Here is a 27,473-nt window from a genome sequence, read left to right as displayed (position 1 = left end):
CTAATCTAGTCCAGGATTACTTTAGTCCTGCTGGTGGTGAAGCTTTGACCAAACAAGGGTCCCTGCTTATAGTCTGGTGCTCTTTCCCCATCTATGCATTCCCCACCCAGAAATATTTGCTTAGATTCTGCTATGTTAAATCTACTAAGGGAATCAGCAAGACTGCACTGAAGTCCACACAGAGCTCATAGACCACTGATGGTCTAGCCAAAGATAAAAAGGCAGAACCCTACAAATGGACTAGATTAAGGTTTCTTAACATTGACTCTAGTGATACTTTGGACCAGATCATTTTTCATCGTCAAGCGTTGTCTTACGCACTGCAGGATGTTTCAAGTAGCCATGATTTCTACCCACTAGATGCCAGTAATAACCCCTCTCAAATCTTGACAGTCAAAAACGTCTCCAGACATTGCCAAATGTCCTCTGAAAGTAGGGGGCAAAATCGCTTCCATTAGAGAACTGTGGATTAGCTAACTCAAGACAGCAGCATAAGGGATCTCACCAGGTTGCATAAAATTTAAGGCCAAATAAATAATGAAGATGGTGTTGTAAGAATTCTGAGAAGAAGGGGCTCCTCTGCACCTATGCTCTCAGGGTGGTGATACCAGCACAGTGCAGAGGAAGGAGGGCAAGCTCTTGGCTTCAAGTGGCCTTGACCTTGACTGTCTTCCCACCCTCAGCTCCTGTAAAGATTTTATGGCCTGGAAGCTTCATGGAGAGACTCCTGGACCAAGACAAGACCACCTGCCTCCATTCCTTGCTGTGCCATCAATTCACAGTATGGCACTGGCCAAATCCTTCTCCCCTCTGGACGTCGATTCCCTCAACCATAACAAGGACAGAGAGCAAGGTCTGTAGTCTCACCAATAATCCTTTTTTTTTTTTAACAAGTTTCATTTACTCTATTATTCTTTTTATAAAATTATGTGGAGGCTACACCTGGGGCCTGGGTCCCCTTCACGGAGACTCTGGTATGGGTCTTCACAAGATGGTCAGTGAATTCCTGATATGGAGACTTGGTGAACACCGTCTCTTTCCAGAAGTCACGGGTGAGATAACTGTAGGTCTTGGAAACGGCATCAAAAGTGGCCTTGACGAAGTTGCCCAGGTGGCAGTGCAGCCCCTGGCAGAAGTGTAGCAGTCGTCTATGCCAGCCATCAGCAGCAGCTTCTTGGGCATGGGGGTGAGACAATGCCAGTGCCTATGGGGGCAGGGATGAGGTGCACCAGCACAGAGACACAGTGGCCAGTCACCTTGCAAAGAACTGTGTGGGGCTTGCTGATCTTGCTCCTCCAGTAGCCTCTTTGCACAGGGACGATGCACAGCTTAGCCAGGATGATGGCTCCACGATGGCAGTGGCTACTTCTTTAGCGCACTTGTCACCCAGACTGACTTGTCCGTTGTAATCCCCGATGGCAATAAATGCCTTGAACCTAGTCCGCTGGCCAGCACTGGTCTGCTTTTGCATGGGCATAATCTTCAAAACCTCATCCTTGAGGGATGCTCCTGAGAAAAAGTCAATGATCTCAGACTCCTTGATAGGCAGAGAGAAAAGGTAGATCTCCTCCAGGGACTTGATCTTCATGTCCTTGACCAGGTGGCCCAGCTTGGTAACGGGGAGCCACTCCTTGTCCTCAGCCTCGCCTCCACTAGCTTCGCGGCTGCGATCCCGGCCCTGGACGCCACTATTGACGCCTCCACGGAAGCCACCGCGGCCTCCCATTCCAGGGCTCCCGGGGCCTCCGGGCCCTCCCGTAGCACCAGGGTCATCCCATTTGGTGTTTTCACTAAGACGAAGGCACCAATAATCCTTAAGTTCCCTCCTAGCTCATGGATTCCATTTTCTAATTTTTGCCATAATCCTAGAAAGAGTAAAACCACGTTCGGCTGATGACTACTTGATCTTAGGCTTTCTCAGCCATATCTGAAAAGCCATTTCCTTGGATAGGTAGGTTAAAAAGGAAAATACAAAGGGAGTTTATGCTCCTATCCATACCTTGGAATAATAACGATGGTTAATCTTCATTTGTGGGCTTCCCTTATAGCTCAGTTGGTAAAGAATCTGCTTGCAATGCAGGAGACCCAGGTTTGATTCCTGGGTTGGAAAGATCTCCTGGAGAAGGAAATGGCAACCCACTCCAGTATTCTTGCTTTCAGAATCCCATGGACAGAGGAACCTGGAAGTTTACGGTCCATGGGCTTGCAAGAATCGGACTTAGCGACTAAATCACCACCACCAACCTTCATATGTGGCTTTGTAGTTTACCAAGCACCTTCACATATGCTATTCAGATACATGATCCTCAAAACAACACTATGAGGTGAGAATAATTACCGTCATTTCACGGATGAGTCAAGGTTCAGTGTGGTTGAGGGTCTTGGCCTCAGGTCACACCCAGACCTCCCCGACTTCAGGCTCCTTGCTTCAAACTCCAGCTGTCTGTGCTACACTGAGTGTATTGGAAACTCTCTCTCTAACTCTCCCAGAGATAGGACATAAAGGCCAAGTGACTAAGAGACTCAGGCAGAACAGGAAGGGAAGCGACAGCATGCTGAGGATACCATGCTGACCGTGATAGGGGCGACAGAACTGGCTGAACAAGTGCCAAACCAAGTGCTTTGAAAGAGTAGAAAAAAGAAAAAAAAAAAAATCTTCCCACTGTTTGCCTGCCAAGCCCCTGCACAGGGACATGGGTACAGAGTTCTGCTTAAGGTTTAATTCTATTGATTACACATTCCATTTTCCAAAGTGCCATTTGCCTGAAGGAGCAGGTGGTGTTTTCGGCATCCATTTAGCTGATGTATTAGCCATGTGGCTCAGTGCATCAGCAGGCCCGAGTCATCAATTTATGGCGAGATGACAGAGGGAATCACTCACTGCAGAATCCTAATGGGGAGAGGGGGAGGGGGGATGGAACACACAGAAAGGGACAAAAACAGTGGGACTGTGGACCTGACCGGGGCCTGGGGACGCAGGAGATGAGTGGCCCAAAATAGGACCTTCGGTTGATAACAGCAAACACTTAGGACCTGACTCTGTGGCAGGTCCCAGGCTGGACACTGGGGACACAAAGAGGAGTCGCAAGAATTCCCACCTCCAAGACCTCAGTTTTATGGGGAAGGCAGACATAAACTATTAACAACAATAACATCAGGTATACATTACAATGGAAGGATGTGGTAGGTAGCAGAAGAGTATTTTAAAATTCCACAGTTACAGTTCAAGTCCTGGCTTCATTATTTACTAGCTTTGCAGTTGTAAAATTAGAGGCAAAGTTAGGCTGGACGCTCATGGAGAGTAGGCACTATATGTCATACATTTTTGAATGCCCACTGCCCCAGCCCAGAGTCTGGTATTGCCATCGTAATCACCAAAGAATATTAATAGTATAATCATGAAAACAATAAAAGTAATCATAACAAAATAACATTTCCTGAGCTCTTGCTACGTTCCAGGTCCTGCCTAAGTGTTATATGTCTTTTCATCCTCACAACAAGCCCATGAATTAGGTACTATTGTTATCTTTATTTTACAGATGAGCAGATGGAGCCTCAAGGAGGTTAAATAACTTTCTCATAGTCACGCAGCTTGTAAGCAGTGGTGGAGCTAGGATTAAAATCCAGACCTGTCTGGCTCCATAGCCATACAGCCATTCAACACTGCAAAGTTCAGTTATCCCAACTGTACTCAAGTTATTTAACCTTGCAGAGACCCCATTTCCTTATAAGTCAAGGGCTCTATTTTTTTTTTCTTTATAGATTGTTGTAAGCATCAAATAAGACAATGTACGTAAAGCATTACTTAGTACATTCTAAAAAGCTCAGTAAATGATACTTACCACTATCCCCATTCTAAAGATAATTATGTTCAGAGAAGAACTCTGAGGGTCAGAGCCCATCTAGTTTTTAAGAGAAACTTCTCCAGTGCCTATGTGAGTATCTTCTCTGATGCAATGAAGGTGCCTCCTCTGGTCCCCATCCTTGCTAAGTGTTCCAGTATGGTTCTTTTTAATTAGATCATTCATGCTTTACTTATTATGACTCTTGTCATTTGACATGCAACATGAGGTAGACTGTGGCAAAGGCAAAATGTGAGCAAAGCAAACAATTTCTCAGGTAAAGCTTTAGAAATTGCATTTCAATAAAAGGCTCATTGGCCCTTGAGTTTCAGGGAGGAGATTTACCTGACAGAAGTACATGAGAGAAGGACGGTAACCACTTGCCTTGGAAGAGAGCCCCCCCCACCCCATCTGCGTCTGGTGTGGCTACAGAACTCCCTCCACCTTTTCTGAGAAGGCAGTGTCACAGAAAGGGATACTCACTGGTGTTTCATCACTCATTCACTTATTCATTTATTCAGTGTATATTTTTAGAGGTCTTGCTTTATTCCAAATACCATACTGGGCACTGAACTTAGAGAAATGAATAAGATTGCTACCTAAAAATTTAAAAGGGTGATAAGTGCATAGTTGCAAAATGATGTGATAATTTATTGTCATGCTATTTAGAATAATGACAATTTAGAACCATCTCAACTGTAAATACTAGTAGATTTTAAATAAAGTATGGTACATCATTTCAAAGGGATATTATTCGACCATTTAAAGAATTTATAAATAATTTCAAATAATGTCGTAAAATGTTCACAGTACAAGGTTAAATGACATAAAACTGTATATATAGTATGTTGTATATATGGGCTTCCTCATCACCTCAAGTCACTAAAGAAATCACCTGCCGTGCAGGGGACTGGTTCAATCCCTGCATTGGGAATATCCCCTGGAGAAAGAACTGACAAACCATTCCAGTATTCTTGCCTGGGAAATCCCATGGACAGAGGAGCCTGGTGGGTTACAGTCCATGGGGTCTCCAGAGTCAGACAAAACTTAGCAACTAAACCACCACCGCCTAACTATATATACAGATATGCAAATAACTAGTCAGGAAGAAAATATTCAGTTTAATAGCATTTATCTTTGGCAATGGTATTAAGGGTGATGTTTTTCTCTGATATAATGTTATTTTGTATTTACAAAATTTTTTACAATGCACATATAGCAAAAAGGTATCCAAAGGTATCCCTATCCAAAGGTATAAAATAATTAATATTATGTTAGACGTATGCTTAAAATACTCCTGGCACAGAAAGAGTGACTAACTTTTCCATTTTATAGATGAACAAATTGAGGTTCTCAAAGATTATGTATAATAGTTTTCCCAAGGCTTTCCAGCCCATAGTTGACTGACACACACTTCAAACAAGTCATCTGATATAAATCTGGAACTCTTCCCCCAGGACTTTCTAAGAGCCACTCGCCTGAAATGGGGGGTGGGGTTGACCCGCCTACAAGGTCTCCAACGATCTGCCAGAGCTACTATTCTGATTGTTCCAGAAGAACCCAGAATTCAAAAGGTAAGTCCAGAAATGACTCAGTGATAGTTGCTAGCTGTGGATCTGGAAGAAGTGCCTATTGCTGTAAAAATAATCTTGACTGTTTACATTTCAACTCTTCAAGATTTATGGTATTTGAACTAGAAGAATAATATAGGTCTGAGCACGTATTTAATGTTTTCGTTTAGATTTAGAACATACAGCCCCAGCATTGAGCTGATTTGAATGCCTGAATATTTTAATATCATTGTATTGTGTGCTCAGCATCCATGATTAAATATACATCTTCAAGTCCAATTTACTTTTAGCTTTATTATGGTCTGTTACAACTGGCATTCAATGAATTCTGCATTTGGCCACATAACCCAGCTCCATTTGTTTTTGCAATTGTACTCTTGTGTGCATATTTTTGGGGGCATGTAAAACCGAACACTCTTTAAATACAAGCAAGTATTTCCTATCTTGAGAAGGACCTATTTTCTCAGTTATCTGTGAACATTAGAGCACAAGGTAACTGAAATATCACTGAATTCAACCTTCCAATCCTATTCTTTTATCTGTGTATAGGGCCCCTTCTCTGGGCCCCAAGCTTTATTGTTGCAAACATTGTAGGCCCATCTCTCTGCCAAGAGAATATTCAGACAGGAATAGGAATTACAATAGGGATTAAATTCAGAACTCTTGGATTTGTTTTCTTTTTGCCAAGTTTTCATCATAAAAAAATTACGGCTTTACAAGTATCTTTCTAGTTTTTCATTATGTATCTACACAGGTAGGAGGATAGGTATATATTTTAACAATATGTTAGCTAGATTTATAACATAGTATTTAGATTAGACTTTCTAGGCCTCCATTTGTTCCCTCGCCTGAGTCTTGCAAATGTTCAAGGTGGGCCTGCAACTTTTCCCAGCTCCCAGCTTACTGATAGGGTCTTATGTGGGCCATAGACTTACCCAAGGAATCATGACTTTGCTCCTTTCTGTATTACTAGTGCGTATCACATTCATTAGCACTTGGAACACACCCAGTGTATAAATTAATTGAAGCAAACTAATTTGGAAGTATTTTTCATTTGTTTTGTATTTTAAATTGGGGATTTTATAAATGTAACAAAGAGGATAAATCCAGGATACATAATGCTAATACTGTTTACTAAACCATCAATATATATGTATATACATATACACATGCATATATTCAACAAATTACAATCAATATGCATATCCAACAACAGTATGACTCTGCAACCTGAGGGGTTGGAATATGGTGATTGACTAATGCATAAGAAGGTCAGGTGTCTCATCTCTGACCATAGGGATGTGTTTCCCTCTCATCCCACAAGTTTGAGTGATTCCTGCAAGTAAGATCAGTACTGAGGATTCCCCAAACTTTTATCAGAAGAAGAGATAAATGCTGTACAACAAAATGTTCAATGCACTTTGAAATTATCTTTATATGAATATACATATATATGTATGTGTATATACACCATTGTATATTATATAATGTTATACATTTGTGTGTATATACCTGCCATGATGCCATAAAGCATAATCCACTGGGCACCTATAACTGCACAATTGTTTCTCAAAGTCTGCAGGATCTTTACTGCCTCCACCCACCACCTACATCTCCACCTTCATCTCCACCCCTCCCCCATCCAAGGAGGCATTCTCATTATAGGATAATGATAGTGGAATAGATACTGGATAATGATTTCCTGTGGTTAGATGAATGAGGAAGGCAGACTTGGGCACCTTCAGAAACTGAACAGCAAGGGGCTGCCAAAATGTTGATTTTCAAAGAGGAAGGCTTTAGTTCTGACACAATATTTCACTCAAAGCTGAAACATTACATGGAGAAGGAGACAGCACATTTAGGCAGAGAAAGGCCCCTGAAAGACTGAGATAAGACTAAGATATAAAGTGGTTGACCACTTTGCATGACAGGGGTGATTTCAATCCTTATTGGGTTGCTCTCTATGTTAGGCAGCTGAGCTACTTTGCTACTTGAAGACAAGTTGGCATCTATGGCCTTTTGAAGTCAGTGTGGGTCATGGGAGATCACCGTCTGTTGATAAATGGCTTGAATGGCAAGAGACCTGGAATGTCACTCAGGACAGATGTACTTTTTTCCCTGCCTGCCTATGCTCCAAGGCACCACATTAGACCAGGCTTTAACCTTTCTGGGCCTCTGTCCTCTCATCTATCAAACAGTGTGTTGATTGGAGATTTCTGAAAGCCTAGAGGCATCTGACTTGACAACTTCACATCAATATCAATGTAACTAATTACCTTTCATTTCATAAGGAGTTCAAATGCAATACATCCCGTATGCAGAGGGGAGAGGGTGTTCGACGGTCAAGTGTGCTTCTTGAGGAATTCTGGTACCTTAAACTTGGGGGAAACTTTGCAGTTCATCTATTTCAGGATCTCTATGAATCCTGGATGTTTTGCTGGAACCTCTGTAATGGGGGAAGCTTACTACCTCCCCAGGCATCCCCACTGGCTGTTGGTGAACTCTGATTGCCTCAAGGTCATTTGTCTGTTTCTTTGTTCACTCATTAATCAATTATTTCAATGCCTAGTAGGTCAAGAATATATAAAGCACTGGAGTCCCAGATATGAGTCAATGTGATCTCTGCTCTGTAATCACTCGACATTGAATTGAGCAGCATAGTGGAGTGGGCATTGGTGGGGGTAGGGTGGGGTGGGCAGCAAGGCAACCAAACATGTAGACAATAACTACAATAAGTGCTTTGGTAGAAGTGGTTTTGTGGAAGAAGGTGGAAGACATTGAGGGAACCCACTCTCAAGAATAAAATTTGGGGGCAGGACAGCGAGGCAGCTTATTGTTGTTAGAGACTATGTAGTATAATGTGAAAGAAAAGACTCTAGGGTCAAAATGTTTGAGTTCAAATCTGGACCCTGCCATGTCTAGCCATGTGAAAGTGAACGTTGCTCAGTCTTGTCTGACTCTTTGTGACCCCATGGACTATACAGTCTTTAGAATTCTCCAGACCAGAATACTGGAGTGGGTAGCCTATCCCTTCTCCAGTGGATCTTCCTGACCCAGGAATCAAACTGGGGTCTCCTGCATTGCAGGTGGATTCTTTACCAACCGAGCTATCAGGGAAGCTCTCTAGCCATGTGGTCTTAGGCAAATTTCTTAACTTCTCTGTGTCCCAGTTCCTTCCTGTATAAAATGAGGACAATAATAGCACTTCAGTCATAGAGTTATGTGAGGATTAAGGGAGTTTTCACATGCAACGCACTTCAGCATTATCACTAATTAGGGTACATCGGTAAGCATTAGCCTGCAGACACTGCGGTGGTGGTAGTAACAAGGATCGCGGTAAGATTATCATAGCATATTGTAGCCGCACAAGCAGTAGGGTTGTTAATAGCAGCAACGGTAGTATTAGTAAAAGTGTCAGCAGTGGCGGCGGCAGCACTGGCGCCTGCTGACTCTGTTCCAGCAGCAGTGGTAGCTGTCGTGAGGCTTATGTAGCAGGAAAGCAGACAGGAGTCAGGGGCCATGACCGAGAGGATGCAGGGGCTTTGGATATTTTTTGCCTCATCCTTTGGTTTGTTCCTTCATTTCCTCCCACAACTGCCTGCATCGTCACAGAACTGCCCCAGAGAGAACGGTGGGAAATCTACCCTAAGGTGGAGGTGCGTTAGTGGCTTACATGCAGAGATTACTGGGAACAGAGAAGCCCTAAGACAGATTTTTCCTTCAGAGACAACATATGGGTGTGCGGAGTAAGGATGGAGTCTTAAGAAAGAGTATGGGTGACGGTCACATTGAAGGGGAGGGTAAAGGCCAGTGAGCGAGAAGGAGGTCACTCTGGCTGAGCAGATAGAAGAGAAAGGAACTAACTGGCTCTTGGCAATTGTGTCAAGTACTGCATTGGGCCTTTCCTCAAAACTGACATAGTCGCTGAGGATTAAACCCAATGGACTGAACTCCACTGTTGCTCAGAGTGACTATGATCAGTGCTAGGATTCAAGCCCAAATCTGCTTTTTAACCACTAAGAGTGCCTACTATGAGTTTCTTCTGTGGCTCAGGATGTGGCTCCACAGTTGAGGACCAGAAGGCCACAGCAGTCAGCCAGCCATCATAATAATATCTGAATGTGTATGTTTCATTTATTATTTAGAAAGTTATTTTTTTTTTTTTTTTTTTTTAATGTGCAGTTCAAGGTCTGATCATGATTCAAAAGCCATGAATCCATCTGGGTTAAGAGCTTTGGGAAGTGAACCAAGAATGCAACCCTCTCTATTGGCACAAATGTCTGTGAGAAGCCCCTGCTGGCTGGTGGGGGAAGTCAGTGCAGTGTGAGAGGGAATAGCCAGCCCCATGGCTGAAGCGCAGGATTAGAGTCACATGGCTCCGACAGCAGCAAGAATGAAAGCTTAATCAACACTCGGATTAGTGCATCCCCATTTACAGGAGCTTGAACTCAATTAAAAATTTCAACTGGAATCTTGGCACAGGTGCCTCGAGACAGAATCTGACTGTTCTGGGCTCTCACCCCAATTTTAATATGCATTCCTGGAAGGAGATGTTTGGGTCAGATGGACCTGGGGCTCGATTTAGACCCTTGGCACACATACACAAAAATGTAATAAAGTTCTATTTGCAATTCCATGGTAAGTTAGTTATGTTACAGAATCAGCTGTTTCCATAGGTCTCTTTTTCCCTTAGGCATGCTATTTTCCTAGCATTAGATACTACTTTTTAAAGAGAGTGGTGAAGTGTGGGATCACTGGGCTTGGAATCCAATGAACTCGGCACGAATTGGTTCCATTTACTGGCTGGAAGCTCTTGGCCAAGTCACTTAATCTTGCTGAGCTTCAGTTTTCTCACCTGAAAAAGTGGAATAATAATTGATAGCTCTTCCTCAAATAATGGCGATGCAAATTTAAATGAGATAATAGACACCAGAGAAAACACGCTTAGCACATTGTTTGGTACGTGAATTTGCTGAACTAAAAGATTTATTTTCCTGCAAAGTCCTCTCACTGCTCATAGGTTCTGTGAGGTTACACTGTGCGACATTTCAGTTCTTTACTCTCAGACTAGAGCCGCCCTCAAATAGTTGCTTAGATTAGTTTAGATTAGTTCTGCCACTAGCCTGCTGCTGCTGCTGCAAAATTGCTTCAGTTGTGTCCGACTCTGTGCGACCCCATAGACGGCAGCCCACCAGGCTCCCCCGTCCCTGGGATTCTCCAGGCAAGAACACTGGAGTGGGTTGCCATTTCCTTCTCCAATGCATGAAATTGAAACTACATTCACCCAAAACTTTCTCTGGATCTGGGTCCTTCTCTTGCTTTCTCTTGGCTGGTAAGTCTCTGAGTCTGCATAGTTCAGCATATATATATATATATATATATATATTTACTTAAGTCTCTGAGTCTGCATAGTTCAACATACTTCCAATCCATCCTTTATATATATATATAATTTTATTTACTTATTTATTGGCAGTGCTGCATTTCCGTCACTATGCACAGGCTTCCTCTAGTTGCAGTGAGCAGGGGCTACACTCTAGTTGCTGTGCCCAGGCTTCTCATCGTGGTGGCTTCTCTTGTTGAGAAGCACAGGCTCTGGGTGTACAGGCTTCAGTGGTTGCAGTGCATGGGCTCAGGAGTTGTGGTGTAGGGGCTTAGTTGCCCTGTAGCAGGTAGAATCTTCCCAGACCAGGGATCAAACCCACATCCCTTGCATTGGCAGGTGGATCCTTTACCACTGGACCACCAGGGAGGTCTCCAATCCATTCCTGACACAACAGAGATTCCTTTAAAATTAAAATCAGATCCTTAATTCTTTACACAATGGCTTCACAGTCTCTGAGGTAAAAGGTTAAAAGTTTCCCATGGCCTAAGAAGCCCTGTGCCCTGCATAGTCTGGCCCCACCAACCTCTTGAGCCTCATCTTTCCCTCAGTATCTTTGCTTCAGTCACGCATCCTTTCAGTTTCAAAACATGCCACCCTCTCTCTTGATCTTTGGTCTTTGCTACCACTGTTCTCTTTTCTGGAGCAATTATCTCTACCACTTCCCACTTGCTCCTTTGATAAAATCAGCATATCTTTCATATCTTAGATCAAAAATCACTTCCTCAGCAGTATTATCCTTGAATTTGGAAATCATATCAGGTCTTTCTATTATGTTCTGTGATAAGACTTCTCATCCGTAGTACCTTTTATGGTTTATAAATATATGTGCAATTAATTCCTGTAATTCCTATCTTAACTGTAAACTCTATGAAGGCAGAGATCATGAAACTTACTCATTACTGTATTCTCAACACCTAATATGCTATGTATTAACAGAATTGTCGGTGTTGAATGTGGCACTCCCACACCATCACTGGTTACAGTTTGTCCTGGAAACGCTAGCTCGACCCACTTCTGAATCCTAATTTCCTAGAGATCCTCTGGGCGTCTAACCTCATGATTCATTTTCTTCTTTATATCAATCAGACATGATAATCAGCACCAGGCTGATCTTGGGCTTTTCTCATTTATTGTGGAAGATCACCTCAAGGAAAGAACCCAGAAAATGTGGGCCTTGATCTCTTAGCAGAGATCTCGTAGCAGAGGCCCTTGGGCAGTGCTACCAGATGTGTGCCAACTCACAGGGCAGGACCGTCTCCTGCCCAGCTTAAATATACTGAGCTATAATTCAAGGTCTGGAACCACCCGGCCCCCATGGCCCTAGACCTGGATGCCTGGCTGGTCTCTCTGGAGCACTCCTTTGGCTACATCAACCTCTTCAGCCCCCCTCTAGTTAGTGATACACTTGGGCCCAAATATGATCACACTCAGGAAGGAGTTTTGCAAACTTGAAAAGACTAGACACGTGTAAGGGATTAAGGGCTTAGCTCAGGCTTCCTCTCAATTCATAAACCTGGCTTCTGCTTGGCATACTCTGCCATCTGGAGAAGATTTATTACTTCTTTCTTTCTTACCCAATGACAGTTCCAACCTTCCTCTCTCTACTCCCTCTGAACTGGCCCAGAGAAAACAGGATTTTTTTTTTTTTAATGTCAGATGTGTTGCCATTAAGTCATTAATGTCTCCTATCTTTAAGGTTTTGTTGCCTCCCAACATTATTTGCCCATAACAGAGTTTCATAGTAGCAATCTAGAGAGTCAACTTCATTTCAGCGAGTTAAACCTCTGTATGGTTAAATAATTCATGTTCACAGTTATTTTAGGATGAAGCATAATAGCAGTAAGTCTTGCTTTACAATAGGGGGTAGATCCTCTTCCATTTATGAACCTCAAATTCCTCATCGGTCAGATAAGGGTTAGATGGGTAAATGCCCATGTACTAGTTGTGCTGATTAAAATAGATTACAAATGTGAGAGGGCTTGTGTATGGAATGTTGTAAAAACTTTGTCATCACATTTCAATCTAACTCTTTCACTCTATAAAACAGAAATCAAAGGCCATTGTGGTTAACATATTCATTCATTCATTCAATCAATCATTTACTCAATAATTATTTATTAAATGTCTTCTATTAATAACTAGGCACTTTGCCAGAGGCTAAGTGACTTACTCAAGGGTGCATAGGAATTTAATGGCAGATCTAGGATGTCAACAATAACAGCAGCTACTATTGCCAAAGGTATGCTAAAAAGCTAGCATTTGTTAAGTATTTTATATATATAATAGAATTTAATCCTCACAACAGTACTGTGAGGTAGATACTATTAGCATATTTTTGGGATGAGGAAATTGTCATCCCAACAAATATTACTCAAATATTTCTTTAAATTTTTTCATGGGGACCAAAAGATGCTATAGAGACATAGAGACCAACGTACAATGACCTAGAAATGACCTTGAATGTCAGTTTACTCAAAAGCTTAAGCAAAAACACCAATACAAAGGCATTTAAGTGTCACATTTAAAGCTTTCCGAAGTCTGTAGACAGTAACGAGGCAGGTGTGGGAGCCAGTCAGAGTCCTTCATCCAAAAAGTGGGAATAATTATTTTGCTTTCATGGAGCCATTGTGCAGCTAAGACAAGATACTAAGTGTACACAGATATGCTTCCCCCATGTATCCCCTTACTCCCTCGCGTCATTCAGGTCTTTGTTCAATGTCACCTACTTAGAGAGCTTTCCCTGTCCATCCCCGCTGAAATAGCCTTCATCCTGCTCTGTCTTTTGTTCTACTACATTTTTCTTCATAGCTTCTGATACCACATCTCATATTTGTTTATGTGTCCATTTGTTGGCTGATTGAAGGAATGAATAAATATACCTTCCCCTCCTTCGGACTCCCATCAGTCCATCCCTTTCAGGAAAGACTATGGGAATGAGTCCAAGGGAAGCTTAGGTTTCCTATCTGATTCTTGAAAGAGACTCTAGGGGCTTTGCTACATTGGCTCAGGGGTACTCACCATCTCTACCCCAAGGCAGCATGTAACTGAAATTTCATCAGAGCAAGACCAGGCTGCCTGCCTCCTTCCTGTCTGCCTGATGCTTGGCTACTCCAGGACATAGATGAGAGATAGGTGTACAGGATGGTATGCATGTCTTCCACGAAAGAAAAGCTTTGCTTTCAATTAAACCTTGGTAATTTCACAGACCACAGGGTTGAGGAAGAAAAAGGTGTTCCTGATGTTTCTCTTACACTTAAAAAATGCATTCCTTCAGTCTAATTTTGACTTTACATACAAAAGAGTTATATTAAATTAATGGAAAGGAAATGTTCAGAAAAGGAAAAGCACTGTTACTTTTTGAATAGTAAAAAGGGAGATGATATTTCTGAGCATTTCTTCAGCTGTCAAAGGACCACAGATCTTTTAATGTTACGAAGACAAAAAAAAATTTTCTGGTTGCGTATTTGCCGGAAATGAGACCCAAGAGAAAGGCATTGTTTCCTGAAATTACATGGTTGCCAGGGAAACCGTGTACAGAAGTTAGCCTAAATGCAGGTTAAAAAATGAAGTATCTCAGGAATTGGTTTAAGAGTATTTTTGAAAAGTCTGTGCCAAGCATGGCACAGAGTGACCCTTGTAAAAATATAAGAATTTCTTAGCTGTGGAAAGAAATGACAAAGATTACTTTTCTGCTATTTTCTGCCGTGAACCTTTTTAATGAGTGTTTTTCTAGAGGTAAAATTATTCAGGTAATGTTTTTTAAGCCTCCCAGGGCTCCTTCACTAAAAGCCCCCACAAAAAACACAAAACAATGTTTCACTGCAGTCCAAAGAAACACATAAATATGAACACACAGAGAAGTTTTAAAAACAACATTTAGTAATCTTACATGCCAGAAAAAGACTTACCTTTTCTCCTCTTTACTACTTTAAACAAAAGATTTCTGTGATTTACTTTAAAGAAAGGACTGAATGAGCACCAAAAATTGTAAGCGTATTACCACCTCTAAGTCAAAGTTGTCCTTTCTAGTAAACAGAGTTAAACAGAATCTCTACCTTGCAAGGTTGTTCCAAAAATAAAATATATGCATATTTATATATGTATATGTGTACATATGGTAGATGTTCAATAAATATTTAAAAAATAGAAAATCTTAGAGATCATTAGTTTAACCTTTTATTTAACACAGAGAATTTTTTCTAAAATATAACTGTTATCCAACCTCTGCTTAAATTCCTCCAGGGACAGGGAGTTCACTACCTTACATGACTGCTGCTGCTAAGTCGCTTCAGTCGTGTCCGACTCTGTGCAACCCCATAGACGGCAGCCCACCAGGCTCCCCTGTCCCTGGGATTCTCCAGGCAAGAACGCTGAAGTGGGTTGCCATTTCCTTCTCCAATGCATGAAAGTGAAAAGTGAAAGGGAAGTCGCTCAGTCGTGTCCAACCCTCAGCGACCCCATGGACTCCAGCCTTCCTGGCTCCTCCATCCATGGGATTTTCCAGGCAAGAGTACTGGAGTGGGATGCCATTGCCTTTTCCGACCTTACATGACAGCCCATATCAATCTAGTAGACAGATAACGTCTTTCTTTACTAAACTGGAATCTGCTTACTACAGCTTTTATCCATCAGTCTTGACTCTTGTGAGTATACTCCCTCTTCCCCAAAGTGTCACCCACATCTTCCTGAGTTTAGAAAACCCTATTCCTACAACTAGCCTTAGGCACTAATAAGAGCAGCCCTGTGTGACCACAGGCAAGTTATTATAGCTCTGACCAGTTTCCAGTGTTATTAAATAGGGTTAGTAATTACTTCTGTCTCCCTCTCAGACTTCTGCTAAAGATTAAAAGTATTTGCCAGATGGGACACTGCTTTGGAAACTAGAGAGTACTACACATATTTTACAGGTGGGGTCTTTCCCTGGTTAAGCTCTGCCCTCCTTAGTCCCAGGCCTGGGACTGCATCCCAGGATGATCTGCATCTTCTTGGTTCCCCTGGATGCTTTCTCAGCAGGAGCCCTTGCCTCTCCCCAGGTTCCCTCGTTGATGTTGCTCACCCATTTAGTTAAATGCTGTTTTGACGAGGTAGCCTATTTTGGTAAGTGCCCCTGGGGAGCCGCAGAAAGGTTTAATTCTCTTTCTTTCCCCTAATGTTTATCTAATGGTAAAGGATTGAGAATAGGTTCCACATCCCTGGAGACTCCAGGCTGAATGATTCAATAATGCATGTGTCTGGGGGCTGACTGAGAGACACAGCTTTCAGTAGAGAGGAGAGGATGGGTTGGGGACACTTAGTCATCATGCCAGGTAGGGTGTCACTCAACAGGAAGGTTTCCAGGGGCTTAGTAATAGACTGCATTAAGGAACCAGAGCATGCAGAGATCAGGGCAGCAAGGCAGGGTGAGTACAGATACATATATATGTATGCATGTATGTGTAATATATATATATATCTGTTGTTTAAATGCAATTTTTAATGGTACCATCTTTCATTCTGAAAAGTGAAATTTGTGGGATAAATTATATGTTCACCTTAGGCATAGGTGAAAGGAAGGAGAATGCTCTTCTCTGGTGTTCCCTGTCTGGTGGTAAAGGGCACACCACCCACTTGATTCCTTAAGCTGGAAACTTTGGAGTCCTCTGAGACACTTTAGTCACCTTTATCCCCACAACCAGCCTCCAAAGAATCCTTCAGACAGTTCCTCTCCTTTCTATTCCCATGGCCGCTGCCTTAGTTCTGAGTCTGAGCATCTAAAATTTAATTTCACTTTGTTCTACTTAGTCCTTGGCTCCAAGTTTCTGGAGATCTCAACTCTGTCTTCTCTTGTATTAGCCATTTCTCCCTCTTCCCCTTTATGATCATACCTCTGGTATGCTGATCAAAATCACTGAGCCTTGCACTTCATCTGTAAAAGCCAACCCTCTATTTCATAACTTCAGTTGGTCTTTCATTCAAAAAAGATGTTGAACAAACTAAATTCTGAGAGTTCAAGTGAGTCAGCAGTATTGGGTTAATTAATCAGTTTTGGTTTACAGTCTGCTGTGTGGTTATAAAGTCATGAAATTATACCAATATCCCTTATATTTGGATACAAATTAATCTTCTACTCATTTCCTACAGTCCTGTTTCCAAAATGTATTATAAATTTTACTCTGTAATTGTCCTGCTTAAAACACTCCAAGTGTCTCTCCCTTGGCTCTGGATATGTTTCAACATGGAGGAAGCTCTGCTAGAATAACATTCTGCCTTTCCAGCCCACTCTACTATATCCTTTACTTTACTGGAGTCTCCTTAGAGGAGTAGGAGTAACTTATCCAATGATGACAGTGGGTGAACTGACAGTGGAGGCTCAGCTGGTACTCCCTGTGTCTCTGGAATTAGCCTGTCTACAGAGAGCACACACTTAGTTCTATCCCTCTCTGCTCTGCCCCCTTGCTGCCTGTGACCAGGGAGGCAGGCAGGCTTCTAGGACTATTTGTTGCCACCCATTTCAGCCATGCCCCGGAGGAGGAAATGGCAACCCACTTCAGTATTCTTGCCCAGAGAATCCCCTGGACTGAGGAGCTTGGCAGGCTACAGTCTATAGGGTCACAAGGAGTCGGACACGACTAAAGTGACTAAACACATTTCAGCCATATTTTCCAATGAAGCTATTGTAAGTGGTTATTTATCTCAAGCCTGAGTCCATCTTTCAGTTGGTCTGATTGTGGATAGAGAGTAGAGGAATAATTCGATGACTTCCTCAAACCCCACATCCAGGAGTAAAATCACATTCTCTGGTCTTATAAAAAGTAGAAGAAATCTACTTTCTCTTCTGGTAAAGTGGGAGCGTTTGCCTTCCACAGTTGCTTAATATCTTTCCTCTCCTTAGGATGCTCTTTTGGGAAGTCTCCCTCTATGATAACAATCCACAGGCCTGGCTAAGCTTCACAGAGATCTTATCTGAGCCCCAAAGAGTCATGAAAAGCCAGCTAGATGCAGGTTTGTGGTAGGAGTGCTGTTTGAGTGTCAGGCTCAAGGGGCCCTGAGTTCGCTCAGCCCAACACAGCGTGAGAGAAATGCACTCTGGTGTGTAATTCTAACACTGAAGCAGCTTTGAGTCCTCAAGAACTTGCTGGTGTTGTAGTAGCCAACACCCGATCTGGCTATGACAAATTATTGGTTACTGGGGTAAGAATGAATCATCCCAGTCTTTTATTTGCAAATAAGAGTGAAGAGGCATTTATAGTTTGTTTGCAAAGAAATTCTTCCTTTATCCATCTTACTATATTCTCAGAAGACCATGCTAAGGGCACACGTACATTTATATATGAGGAAACTCAGTCTCAGCTTAAGTGACCTTGCCAAGGTACCTCAGCAAGTTTATGGGAAAACTTGGGAAATCCACTCTGAATTAGAATCATGGGTTGTTGGGACTCTCCCTTAATGATGACCACAAAACCTAGCATCTTTTACATCTTTGTACTCTTTGTTGTTTTTGCTTGCTTTGTTTTTGGTTGCACCACTCAGGATGTGGATATCATTTCCCCAACCAGCGATGGAACTGGGCCCTTCACAATCTTGGTTGTCATCTTCTACAGTCCTCAGGACCTTGGGTTTTTAGTTTCCTGGTGACATTTTTTTTTTCTTTTAAAATAGTATCACAGATTTCTTGAGATATATTTCACATATTATACAATTCACCCACTACATGGTGAATGAATGATTTTTAATACATTCACAGATTTAAACAGCCATCACCACATTCCCTGATAGCTCAGTTGGTAAAGAATCCGCTTGCAATTCAGGAGACCCCAGTTCAATTCTTGGGTTGGGAAGATCTGCTGGAGAAGGGATAGGCTACCCACTCCAGTATTCTTGGGCTTCCCTTGTGGCTCGGCTGGTAAAGAATCTGCCTGCAATCCGGGATACCTGGGTTAGATCACTGGGTTGGGAAGATCCCCTGGAGAAGGGAAAGGCTACCCACTCCAGTATTCTGACCTGGAGAATTCCATGGACTATATAGTCCATGGGGTTGCAAAGAGTCAGACAAGACTAAGAGACTTTCACTTTCAGTTCCACCACATTCAGTTGTAGAACATTTTAATCAACCCCTCCCACCAAAACCCCATATCCACTAGCTGTCACTCCTCTTCCTCCTTCAGTGGTTCTTCAGTTGTCACAAGTAAGCAGCAGATATGGTGTTGCATCTTTGATTAGCTCTTCATTCAGATTTCAATCTCAAGTGTTTAAAGATCAGCTTTTGATTTCATCCAGGAGGCACAAAACGCATTGTGTTATAAGGAACTTCAGTGCAAATGACTAAAAGTAATATTTTAGTAACCACAACTAAGAATTTGTCCATATGAACCCAACTATTTGTAAACAGAGTTTAAAATTTTTGCCTTTTTCTAAGAACCATTCTTGAACTGGAAGAGAGGTTTAAAAAATTCCCTGCCAAAATTCTGTATGCAAAACTATTTTCCCATGGCCCTCTGGCCCACCTTGGTTCCCCTTCCTACCTCTTAGCCCTCTCATGGTCCCAGCTGCCAAGGGTTTGGTGACATTTCTTGACCTTTAGGCTTTCCAAAGCACTGGTGTGGGAGGCAAACACACCTGGGTTTTAATTGCACTGCTCCCACTTAGCATGGTGCCTTTGGGCAAGTAACCTAACTTCTCTGAGTCTCAGTTTCCTCATATTAAAATTGAGACTATAATATTTACTTGCTAAGGTTATTGGAAGAATTAGAAATAATGTATTTAAAGTGCATGGCTCACAGTAGGTGCTCAACAAGTATTAACTCCTTTTTTGATTAATAAATGATTCATCAATATGTATTTGTCATTGACCAAAATGAGTAGGTTTTATGCAAGTCAAAGCACTTATGCCTTACTGCCTATTTTTGGTACATGACTCAATCATTCATTCAACAAATACCAAGGTCTGTATATGCCAAACTCTGTATTATGCTAGGAACTGATGATCCAGTGGAAAAAATAAACAAACGTGGTCTCTCCCATGATAAAGTCATAGCCTGGTGAGAGACAGAGTTTAATTAAGTAAACAAGAAGATAAAATAAGTAATTATAAATTATAATAAGTTCTGTAAAGGGGAAACTCTGGGTTCTATTAGAGAACAGGATGATCTAATGTAAAATGGGTATTTGGGGATAGCTTCTCTGAGGAAGTGACATTTAAGCTGAGAATGAAAAAAAGAAAGAGTGGGGGAGTAGTCCAAGTAGGGCGCCCAGCAGCTGTGAGGCCTGAGGTGATAATGAGACTCGGGTGTCATTCAAACCTAGCTCTTGCTGTCCCCACAGACTTCTACCATTCCAAGCTAAACTGGGCATTTGCCTATGTACATAATCTTGCATGCATTCTTCTCTGAAGTCCTTCTCCCATTTCTCCATCTGGAACGCCAAACTCCAAATGTCACATTCAAAGACTCCTTAATCTCCCCAAAGCAGGTCTAATCCCTCTTTTCTCTCATGCTGGTACTTGTGCTCAGTCGCTCAGTGATGTCTGACTCTTTGCAACCCCTGGACTGTAGCCCACCAGGCTCCTCTGTCTGTGGGATCTCCCAGGCAAGAATTCTGGAGTGAGTTGCCATTTCCTTCTCCAGGAAATCTTCCTGACCCAAGGATCAGACCCATCTCCTACATTGGCAGGGGAGCTCTTTACCACTGCGCCACCAGGGAAGCCCCTCTCTTCTTTGCTGCTGCTGCTGCTGCTAAGTTGCTTCAGTCGTGTCTGACTCTGTGCGACCCCATAGACGGCAGCCCACCAAGCTTCCCTGTCCCTGGGATTCTCCAGGCAAGAACACTGGAGTGGGTTGCCATTTCCTTCTCCAATGCATGAAAGTGAAAAGTGAAAGTGAAGTCACTCAGTTGTGTCTGACTCTAGCGACCCCATGGACTACAGCCTACCAGGCTCCTCTGTCCATGGGATTTCTAGGCAAAAGTACTGGAGTGGGGTGCCATTGCCTTCTCCGACTCTCTCCTCTACTCTTCCCCAAATCTGTATTTAACTTTATACTATACTAATATTTGTTAATAAATATCTAATGGTTCTTATTGTTACCCTGTGTCATGGACTGTGTTAAGTATTTTACCTGAATTATCACATTTAATCCCTATGGAAGCCCTATGAAATAGGTACTGTTATCATCCCCATTTTACAGAAAAAGAAACTGAAGGCTTAGTCACTTATCCTAACTCAAAGGCCAAGTTCGGACTTGAGCTCTAGACCTTTTGACTCCAGAGCCCGAACTCAAGCCCCTCAGTTATGCTAGAGTGAGATTTCTGGTTTCCCCTCATCAGACACTCAGATTCCTAAGGGTGGGATTTTGTGTGACTCACCAGTATCCTTAGCACAAAGAACAAGTCCTGGCACAAAGGAGTTAACTGCTTGCTAAAAGAATGTCTTGGCAATTACAGATCCTGACTGATAAAAACGAAATCACATAACACATAAATAGGTCTGTCCCTTCAGCCTTCAGGCACTGCCTGTACTGTGGCCTCTGCTGATCTGATTTGTGTGTCGATTGACAGCCTGGGTCCCTCTCCTTCCGTCCCGTTAATGGCATTAGCATCTAATCAATAATGCTCAGCATTTCATTTTACCACTTTAATTAACAAATTCAATTTGTTCAAACTGCTGTGAAAACAAATTAAAAGCTCAAGAACGGGGCCTCCAGGAGGGGGAAGGAAGGCAGGGGCTCCGCACAGACTAGGCAGCTTGTTGATCTGATCTTTGGAGATTATGAGGAGTTGAATACTGTCTGCCCTTCAACCATCTTCCTATCCCTGACCCAACAGAGATGCAGCCAAGGTCAAGCAAACCAGCTTCGTGGTACTGTTTAGGCTTGTCTCTTCCCTCTTCACACAGACAAGAAGGGGCCCCACTGTGCCTTCAAGTCAGCCCTCGTTCTTCAGAGGAACACTCTGCTTTGAATTTAAATTCAACAACAAAAACAACAACAATGTTAATAAAAATGCCCTAACCAGCAGGTCTCAACTAGAGAGAATTTTAACCCCTAGGGGACATTTGACATTATCTGGGGAAATTTCTAGTTGTCACAAGTAGGGAGAAGGCGCTACAGGCATCCAGTGGAGACCACGATGCTACTAAACCTACAAAGCACAGGACTGGCCTCCTCACCAAATATTTTCTGGCCTAAAATGTCAATCGCACCGAGGTTGGGAAATCTTGTCCTAGTATCTCTACAGTTTTCTAATCATGTGCCTTGATAATTATGAAGTCTCCGTGAGGTAAGCAGGACAGAGATCACTGACCCCCACTGAAGAGCTGAGGAAACTGACAATCAGAGTTCAAGGGATGTGCTCAAAGTGCACCACCCTTCTTGAGTGGTAGTGAGCAGTCCAGAAAAAGATACTTTTTCTACCTCTAGTTGAATTTACAGAATGGAAAGCACTTCCTGGAGCCTCCAAGTAGCTTTTAGGGGAATGAGAATTGGTTACATTTATTAAACATCTTTTAGGGGACAGGCACTGGGCAGGGTACTTACCATGTGATAGGTAGCTAGGCTTGATGGAACCTGACCTGGGAGAAGGTGCTTGTGATGAGCGAATCTGGGAAACCTGCCCCTTTTCTCTGCCCTCAAGAGTTACACTCAACGGTAGCCTACCAGTTACGCATTTTGAATAGAAGGCATACAAAAGGTCACTTGGCTCTTAACTATTGGTTATTTTGGGTCTTGGATTCAATTATCCTTTCCAGCTTAGAGAGCAATAAGTGGTAAGTGCAGACAGAGCTACAAAGAACTTTTGAGGTGGGAAAAATGAAACCCAAATTTGAGCCCTTTTTCAGGAATTCTGACAAGTACACAGACATAGCTGATAAATTGAGACAGGTGTATGTCTATATGGAGGGAAGGAGATAGGCAGAGAAAGGGGAGAAAAAAGGAGGGAGGCTGATCAAGTTACTGCAGATCAATAGAAGGCTTCACAGAGAACTTATCCAAAAGTAAGGAAGAACCCAGAATTAAGAAGCAGCCAAGGACCCAGAACGTCAGATGGCAGAGGTGGCTCCTAGAACAGCCAACAGCAGATTGAGTAGATGCCCTGGATTAATAACTCTGAGTGAATTAAAAGAGGTAGACCACTAAATTCAGTTAACACTTCAGAGCCCAAGGTGTTTGCTCTGGGATACCCCTGAAATGAACATAACAGAGAGACCTCATGGGTGTATTATTCTGTGCAGAGTTAATTTCTGGCATTGGGCTACAGGATTGGCATTTCACTTTCATTTCCACAAGTCATAGATTTCCAGCTCTGCAGATAAAGGCAACAATAAACACAGTATTCAAAGGAATAAAGTTCCAGCCTAGAAGCAAGCACCTCCTAACTAGACTGAGAGCTAGAATCATGATATCCCAGCTCAGCTTGTATGGTCAAGTGATAACTAGGAGCAGTGTACAAATACTTGCAAGACTCTTTGAAGAAACTCTCTGAGTTACAGGAACAGTGTACAACACTGGATTTCCTACTAAAACAGGGCAGGGGCATTGGGTTACAGAAATGCAGCTAATAATGTTCATGTGACCTCAGAGGTATTAACAGGATGCTGAAACTCATGTCATTGGATTTGTTCACGTTATCTCATTTAATCCTCATAACAATACACAAAGTTGTTTTATCCTTGTTCAAAATCATACACCTCAGAGATGACAGGATGGGGATTTGAAGTGAGATCTGTCTGATTCTGGGTTTCCCCGATGGCTCAAGTGGTAGAGAAACTGCTTGCAATGCAGGAGACATAGGAGACATGGACACGGGTTTGAACCTTGGGTCAGGAACATCCTCTGGAGGAGAAAATGGCAATCCACTCCACTATTTTAGCCTGGAGAATCCCATGGACAGAGGAGCCTGGCGGGCTATAGTCCAGAGGTCACAAAGAGTTGGACTCGACTGAGCACTCATGCACCTGGCTGAATCTAAATAGTAAGCTGTATCCATCCTATAATGTCAGGACCCTAAGAAGAGAAGGGAGGAGTAGCCAGAAGGGCCCCTGTCTCTGGGTCCGCTGCATCCCACTGTTCAGTGAGTATTTCTCTTGTTCCTGTAGGTGTCTGCTTGAGACTCCTGGTGACAAGCAGATCACTGTTATATAAAACTGACAAGGCATATTTGTAAACTAAGCAGTTACATTAACAGACATAGTCACATACAGAAATCTGATACGTTTGCCATTATAAATTCCAAGGGTGATAAATTTCCTGCCTTTTGCTGGTGGAAAAGTAGGTCTTTGTGTCAGGGAAAGAGATACTGAGGAGATGTCTTCCCCATTGAAGGGCTCTTTGCAGTCTTAAAAGCTTCAGCAATCTTAGAATCAGATGCTGAATTAGTTGTGTTAGGGTACTCTGGCATAGTGGAAGAGCATGACTTTAAAACCTGATTGCTCTGGACTTGGGTTCCAGATTCACAGCTCAGTTGCTGAGTGACCCTGGGCACATGACTTAATCTCTCAAACCTTCATATTCCTCATCAATTAAGTAGGATAGCAATAAACCTGTTAAAGGACTATTGTGAGGATTATTTGGATAAAGAACTTAGAATAGTGTTTGGTATATAAGTAGATGTTCAACGAATGTCAGCTCCCTCCTCACATTCCTAAATCTTTCTCTTGTATTAGAGGTAGTGTCCCAATTGAACACTGTATTCCCAGAATTTAGAACAAAGCCCAAGACATGGTCAAAGAGTAAAAATTTGATGTGTAGATAGAGGGTAGAAGAGCGGTGGGAAAAAATTAGGATTATATTCAAGTCAGATTTGAATTCAGCTCCATCATTTTCTAATTGCTGTGCAACCTTGATCAAATTACTTAACCTTTTTCAGCCTCGATTTCCATATGGGTAAAATGGGGAGAATATTAACTAACTGGCCAAGCTTTTGTAAGGATGGAAGCTTATTTATATAAAGAATTTACATTCCACAAACCTGGTAAGTAGATGGTATTAGATATGAATATTCCTATTAGATATCTGGATTTTACCTGGATGTTATGATCCTTTCATTTTCTTTTATTTATTTAAATATTTACTTGCCTACTTAGTTGGCTGCACTGGGTCTTAGATCCAGCATGCAGGATGTTTAGTTGCAGCATGTGGGATCTTAGTTCCCTGACCAGGGTCTGAACCTGGGCCCCCTACTTTAGGAGCTGGAGTCTTAGCCACTGGACCACCAGGGAAGTCCCTAATCCTTTAATTTTAAAACAATTATCCAAGCGTCACCACTTCCTCTTTATCTTAATTATTTCCTTTGCTTATGGAAAAAATGTGTGAGAATAAGGAAGCCAGTCTCATTGTATTTCATAGAATTTTAGGAGTACCACATTTACTTTTGTATATTCAACAAACCCATATAGAGAATCTCCTGTGTGCATGACACTGTGGTAGGTGTTGGGGAATCAATGGAAAAAAGACTGATGAGGTCCATGTGCCCATAGAGCTTAAAGCTTAATGTGTGTGTGTGGGGGGCGGGGGGGCAAACAATAAACAAAAGAATCATAGACTGATGAATCAGTACCTTGCTCTATGACAGCTGCAAGTGTTTTTGGTTATCTCTACTTTTGTTCCCCAAAATGAAATTCACAAGATTACGTCAAAGAGACACTCTGAACCACTCACAGAAAGGTGATGAGCACATTCGTCTCAGGGCAGAAGCAGCTATTTAAAGGCATTTTGGTTCCATTATGAAGCAGTTTGATTCTCCTCACACCCCCCACATATACTCTCATTAAAGCATGTTCCAGGATTCAGAAACATTTGCTCACACATACTCTGCTCATGACACTGTGACACGTGCCAAAGCCACAGGAATAAGATGTGGTCCCTGCCCTAGAGCAGCTCTCAGGAAACAAATAGCAATGTGATCACAGCTAAAACAAAGGGAAGCACAAAGCTTGACAGGAGTCTGAGTTGGCTGTGTGTGTGTGTGTGTGTGTGTGCGTGTGTGTGTGTGTGTGTGTGTGTGTGTTTAACCCTGGTAGAGGATGGGCTGAGGGTCAGAGAAACGTTCTTGGATTCATACAGCTATTCAGAGGCACAGACCAATGGAACAACAATATTTCAGGGCTAGAAGAGTTACGTGGCACCGGGCCTAGCTTCCTGCCTACCCAGAATGGGGAGCGATAGTCAATAGTTCCTGCCTGTACAATCTCATATGTCAGATCATGTGATGGTCATTGAGGATACAAAGGCAAATAGAGCACTAGCCTGCCTTAGTGAGCTCATGGTGTGGCACGCAGAGGCAGTCAAGGCAACAGCACAACAAATGCCAGAATGAAGGGAGGCCCAGAGTGGGCATGGGATGGCCAGCTAAGAGCACAGGATGGCCAGCTAAGAGCACAGGATGGCCAGCTAAGGTAACAGCACAACAAATGCCAGAATGCAGGGAGGCCCAGAGTGGGTGTGGGATGGCCAGCTAAGAGCACAGGAGTGAGAAGACAGCCAAGGGGACAGGGGTCTCAGTTAGGGTGAGATCACAGAAGTCTTCACAGCACAGGTGATGCTTAAGCTGAGCAGAGAGTTTCCTTCCTCCTATCCAGTCAGCCATCCAGCCATCCAGCCATCCACTGTCAATTGATTAACTCATATACTATTTGAAGACTCAAAGCTAGGTATAAGCAGGGCAAAGTCCAAATAAAATTGTGATGACTTCAGAGTTTACCTCAAACCTCATAGGCTGTCAGAAGAGTTCTTATGTGTGATATAGTTAAACTCCCACAGTTTTAAAGATGCAGAAACTGAGGCTCAAAGGAGAGGTGAAAGCATTAATCCCGTCAGGCAGCAACTGACAGCCAGGCGTAGAGCCCGAAGTGTGCCCAGAGCGCAGGTCTCATCCTGTTGTAACATGCTGCTCCTTTCTCAGTCTGCTTTTCATTGCAACCTCCTCTGTTCCCTGCCCCTATGGGATCTAATACTCACTTATCCTTCCCCTTTCTGGTTAGTCAAACATTTTCCTGAGCAAAGTTCAGAAATTGATTCATACCAAGATGAACAACTCTAAGTTTTAACATATGGAAAAAGAAGGGTGAGGGATAAAAGCCCCACGTTATAGTAATTCATTACCTAATTCACTGTCTTTCTTTCTACTAAAATCTAACTCTTCATCAAGGTAACAGGAAGCAACTTTGACTTAGGAGGACCTTAAACTCTGATCCCAGCTGCTTGGCTTGGTCCAGAAAACACTTCTTTCTATGAGTAAGTGAAACAGTAACAGAGAAATCTGCTGGCTTCTGCCAAGTATGGTTTCTGACAGATGGCATCATCCTTCCTTCCCCCATGGCACAAAGTATCCACAGACATCCAGGACTAAACTAGGCAAATCAAGTGCCCAGCCCACCAGTCTCAGCTGGAGGCACCCCAAGGGGTGGCAGTCACGGAGACTGTGATTATTGCCTGAGGATGTCCCTCTTGATTCTGTCCTTTTCTGTCCAGAGTGGAGAAGCACTGCCGACTATCTGTGGTGCTGCCACATTATCCAGGCTTCAAGCAAAAAACTCTTTGGAGCTGCCAGGAGCATTAGAACTAGGTAATAACAACATTGGGACCAAGACTTGGGTTTTAGTAACAATAATCAGGGATCCAGAATCCCGTCTGTGCATATATCTTATTCTTCTCACAATGGCCTTTGAACACAGGGATTGTTCTCTCCATTTTATAGGAAAGAAAC

At 42.6% G+C, this 27,473-nt stretch overlaps 1 protein-coding gene and 1 pseudogene across 1 annotated transcript in view; both read right to left on the bottom strand.

Annotated features, from left to right (window-relative positions):
* The window catches only part of AGBL4 (AGBL carboxypeptidase 4), a 1,384,238-nt gene that overhangs the window by 432,866 nt on the left and 923,899 nt on the right, over positions 1-27,473 (bottom strand). The gene's annotated exons all lie outside the window — the stretch shown is intronic.
* Positions 926-25,479, bottom strand: LOC129655831 (40S ribosomal protein S2-like; annotated as a pseudogene).

This window comes from Bubalus kerabau, chromosome 6, assembly GCF_029407905.1.
Source record: "Bubalus kerabau isolate K-KA32 ecotype Philippines breed swamp buffalo chromosome 6, PCC_UOA_SB_1v2, whole genome shotgun sequence".
Taxonomy (NCBI): Eukaryota; Metazoa; Chordata; class Mammalia; order Artiodactyla; family Bovidae; genus Bubalus; species Bubalus kerabau.
The sequence above is the reverse complement of the archived record's forward strand: the minus strand, read 5'-3'. Positions and strand labels throughout refer to the sequence as shown.